At 32.1% G+C, this 5161-nt stretch overlaps 1 long non-coding RNA gene across 1 annotated transcript; it reads left to right on the forward strand.

Moving 5' to 3' along the window:
* The first annotated feature begins 696 nt into the window (after positions 1–696).
* LOC138141577 (uncharacterized) lies at positions 697–1521 on the forward strand. The gene is made up of 2 exons (XR_011163192.1): positions 697–992; positions 1042–1521. It is a non-coding gene; the product is annotated as an uncharacterized lncRNA (long non-coding RNA).
* Positions 1522–5161: the final 3640 nt, after the last annotated feature.

Genomic DNA, 5161 nt, shown 5'->3' on the forward strand with positions numbered 1-5161 from the left:
TTATTTTAGGAACCATGGAGTAACAATCCGTCGTTGTAACCTCAATTAGGTGCACTGGCTATGTTGCCATCTAGTCCCAATTCTTGAAGTGATGATTTTATTAATGATTTTAAACCCTAGTGACAATACTTCCTTCATTTTTTTATCTCAAACTCTTCAAAGCGATGAGTTATCCATAATTTTTTTGTTATGAACTGAGCTCGTTTACTTCTAAATTTTGATTTTGATTGTGGTGTCCCATTTCTTCTTTTTCAGCACTCGAATATACTTCTAGATGGCGCACCTTTAAGGAAATGCGGTACCTGTGGGACAGCCTGTATAATAATGTCAGCTCTGCGAGCCAAGCAGGCCTTGGCTGCTTTTGCTTCTCCACTCTTATCTAATTCCTGTTTGTCCTCTTCAGTCCACCATTCCCAGTTCCCAGCCTCTTTGCACCATTTATATTCACTTTGTCTGTCTGTTGTTTTCTTCCAGTAGTTCCCGTCATCAACCACCATTTTGAAATTATTTCATTTGAACTTGGAGTAGTCGATTATAGTCAACTACCAATTTTCATATTAATATGATTTGGGGAAATCAGAAAGTTTCTAATGAACGGGCTACGTGAATCGGCCTGTATTGGCGATTCCAGCTATCAGTGAGACATCTGGTGAGAATTGTGTGCAAAATGTTAAAGCAGCACAAGCCGTTGTTTGTGTTTTTTAGGCAAAATGAGGGTTTAATCGAAGTTTGTTTATAAAAATGACTAAAAACAAGATCGGCAAAACAAATTGTTGTATTTTTGGCTGTAACACGTGCCGAAAAAACGAACCAAAAGCATGTTTTCATTTATTTCCGCGTAAAAGCAAATTATGTTTACATCGAAAATGTTTTCGGTTTTAAAGACCGGGAAGAGAGAAGAAAAGCATAGGAAAATGCTTTATTAATGGGAAAACCATCATCTTATTGTGTGAGGGTCTGTTGAAAACACTTTAAGTGAGAAGAATACATTTGTAAGTTAAATAGTATTTTGAGGTTATATTTTGAAATGATTTATTTAAGTATCACCTGCAGAGACCAAAAAACCACGTTTGAAAGAAAATACCATTCCTTCTGTAAATTTACCTATGAAAACATTTTCTCAAAAAACAAATGAGAATAGTTGTAGGGGAAGAAAAAAACAAATGTTAAAGGAAGAATCTGATGTCACAAATTACACCACATCTGATTTGTGTGAAGATGAACGTAATGCTGTTGATAGTTTATTAAATTTAGGATCAGTTTTTGTAAATTTTCAACAAAACCATCATGTTGAAGATAAAGGTGTTCAAGTGACAAATAGTGATTTAGTTAGGTACATTTATTTGTAAAATAGAGAATGATAAAAATTTGAATTCACACTACTGTTATCAAACTTTAAATTGTTAAATGATATTTTTTCACTAGTTAAACACTGTTATCCAACAGTATGCACTCATAAGCTTTCTGTCGAGGATAGAGTGGTGTTGGTATTATCAAATTAAAAACAGCTATTAAACTCAATATATTGCCATTTTTTTTTCATCTTTCACCCAGTACCTACCGAGAAACATTTAATTAATATAATTGAACAATAACGTTCATCTAATTATATGAGGGTCTCTGGAACACACTTTAGAAAAGAAAACTACATTTGCAGGTTAAATAGTATTTTAAGGTTATATTTTTACATGATTTATATTTATATACAACATACATATATTATATACACAAAATGTGTTCAATCTTACAATAAAAATTGTTGGGCCATGATGTTTTGCCACTCACAACAAAAAATTTATAAATTTATACCACTTGGACAATAAACACGGCGAAATATGTTTGCAAGTACATCAGCTGCAGGTAAAATAGTCTACTTCGACGTTGTTATCGTTAACAGATAACTGTCTCTTCTAATTTCATGTGGAGCACTACTCAAGGCACTTGTTTGTAGACACAATCCAAAAATTTCCTACCTTGTTTCCACTACTTTAATAACACCACACAAAATTAAAAACTTCGCACACAACACTTCTTCGCCTTCCACAACACATCTGCGTTCTGCTGTTGTCTCTAAATAAGTTAAAATTTTGTGTAACCTCAAGAAAACCATCACAAAACCCGCAAATTCACGTAAAACCAACAACAAAACAATGCACAAACATAAGCAGAATCGAGCGGTGTATGATTTAAAATCTGGCAACAGTGCGCGCTCAGTGGCGCCCCCAACGGTAGCCGAAATCGCCAATAGCTGTTTTATAGCATATAAAAGCATATATTCGTAAAAATAAGTAAAATACAACGAAATTGGACCGGTCAAAATTTAATTTCCTTTCATAGAAAATCTGAAAGAACACAATCGGCTAAACCACAACTCTCTGATTTACCTTTCTTGGAAAAATCCAACCCAGGTCCTTTAAAAATAGTTGAGTTCCAGACAGATACATATGCAGATGCAATTTAGTTATTTATTGTAATAGATAATAATAAAAATTTGATTAGATACAGTTGGTTGTAAAAAAAGGGAAACGAAAATTTTTCTAATGTAAATTTGATTTTGTATTTGTATTTGTATTTGTATTTGACGTTAATTCTAACGCTAACCCATCTTTCCTAAGAAGGCTTCACACTATGAAGAAATTGTAAAAATGTGTCAATTTTATTCTGACAGTTCTCGTTTTTTTGCAACCAACTGTACCTACTTTAGTTTCACTTAAATTTACGTATTGTTTTGTATTTAATTAAGTTGCTTTTATAATTAAAATTTTATTGTTTTTATTACCTTAAGTATAAGATTTACTTGGGTTTAGTGTGCATGTTTTACTAAACATTTCAAAGTGTTTTTCGTCAGTTAATTTTTGTTTTTATTGCATATATTAGCGCATATATCCTAGGATTACCGCATGTTTCGTGCATATTTTGATCATTTTTTACGGCATATTATCGTGCACATATGCCGTCTCTTTACGGCATATCTGCCCAAGCCTAATCATAACGCACATAAAACATATATAGATAGTTTTTAATGTCAGGCTAATGAATGTCAAGTTCTGTCAGAAAAATACCTCTCTCAACAAAGTATGATTTAATTTTAATATAAGCAATTAAAATCACAAAAATAATGGGTAAGTAGGATAATGTCGGTTCTGTCATCGTTCGAAAACCTTTTCAAATACAGCGTGATCAACAATGACTGAGTCTGTTGGCAATGAAATAATTGAAAAGTATTGGTGTTTTTTGTCTCGTAATTGGCACTGACAGGATTTTTTAACTTGAGACGACATTAAAAACATTTTTGGTTATGTCGGTTATGTTTATGCTATTACAAAAATGAACCTTTAATGGTAAATTTCAAATTTGCCAAATTTCATTGTTACCAATAGATTCAGTCATTCTTGATCACGCCGTACTAAATATGAACGAAAAATGCAATGACAGATATACCTTTCAAACTAATAGAATACCTATAATGCATTCATTTTTGTAATGACGAACTAACTGTAACTTTTTTTTTGTTAGATTTTTTTACAAAATAAATGGAAATTAGACAGTTAGCAATGATTTAAATTGTCATATTATTGTCACTGCCAAAATGAATGAATTTCCAAAACGGAGTAAAGCATCAATAAGCAAGCAGACGAACCAGCACATTTTAAAGGCTTTCAACAAAATAAAAGAAATTACTCATGGAGATAATGGAAACGCAAGTACGAAAAGTACAAAATTGTAGAAGCAGTGGCGGATGTTTTTTCGGTAAATTCTAATCTAAAATAAAACTCTCCCTAAGTGCTGTACAGGCTTCAGAAGTATGTACAAAATTTTAAATGAAGGACAAGGACAAGGCTTATAGGAACTTTAGCATCCATGACATAGGTATCCCCAATTATTGTTAATTTGGTTGAAGATTCCGATTCGGACTTAGAAAACAGCGACGATGACGAGGATGAGTAGCAAAATGCAAAATTATTTAATTGTTACGTTCAACGGTCTTTCCGTATTTGTTTAGTGCAACTTTGCTTTTTTTCAAAATAATTAAAGAAATTTAATTTCACAATACTTTGATTGGGACCAGTTTTGACAGAACGAATGACGTGACCCATAACCTAACTTTTTAAAAGCCCAAATTCGCGGTAAAAAGATGGGTTCACAAGACAAAAGTTACTAAATTGAGTAACTTTAGTTCGTCATTACAAAAATGAATCTACTATACTTAGACTCCTGATTTAATTTTTAAATACCAACACACAATGAATACTTTGTAAAACGTATTTTGGGTTGCATTTTTACCTGGTCAGGCTCGTCATCTTACGCGAATAACCCTGTATTGTATTGTAATTCAATTTTACATTATAAAACAGGCAATTAAGTGGCGACTTTGCAAAGGTTTTTATACGGCGTAGGAGGCTTTTGAGGTTTCGAGGAACATACAAAATTCAATATTGTTTGAATACCTGATAATCTTACAAGGGCATCACAGTGAATAAAGGTTGTTCAGACTTTAATTAAATGTTGAATACACCATGTTAGTAATTTTTAGGTTTAAATTTAAATCAAGCGAGTGTTTGTAGACAGGGCGAATAATTGCAAAGTATAAAGGCGGCCTACACCTTACACCTTATATATAGTCTGTGTTTTCATCAAAGAACCACGACCTGTTGATTTAGGTTTGCAATAATAAAAATTTACTACATTTAGAGAATTTATTGTGATTATGTATTGGCTATACCAGTCAATGCCTGTCACTTTTAATGTGCTTGAAAGTACACAAATTCGCATTTAAAATTTGAACGTGTTATAAAAAATGCTTCTCAAAGTGAGACATTTATTAAACTCTAATATTAGTTCTTATTAGTTGTTATTAACTTTATTAACATGCTGCGCTACTAATATCTATACATAACCTCAATTTTTATATGATTAATTCCCATGTACACTTCTATTAAAAAAAAAGCGTACACGTATTGAGGGCTACTGTAAATGGGGATAAAATTAATTAGGTAATCGTTTCCAAGAAAACGTATTACTGACATTTTGTATGTACGAGTATGTCAAATGTGCGAAAATTGCTTTTTATAAATTGTTGTTAGATTGTTCAGAGTTGCCTTTTTCTATAAATCTATGAATAAAAATTTGAGTTGTGCTTGTAGTAATTGGTAATACTTGC

Source organism: Tenebrio molitor, chromosome 1 (genome assembly GCF_963966145.1).
Source record: "Tenebrio molitor chromosome 1, icTenMoli1.1, whole genome shotgun sequence".
NCBI classification, from domain to species: domain Eukaryota; kingdom Metazoa; phylum Arthropoda; class Insecta; order Coleoptera; family Tenebrionidae; genus Tenebrio; species Tenebrio molitor.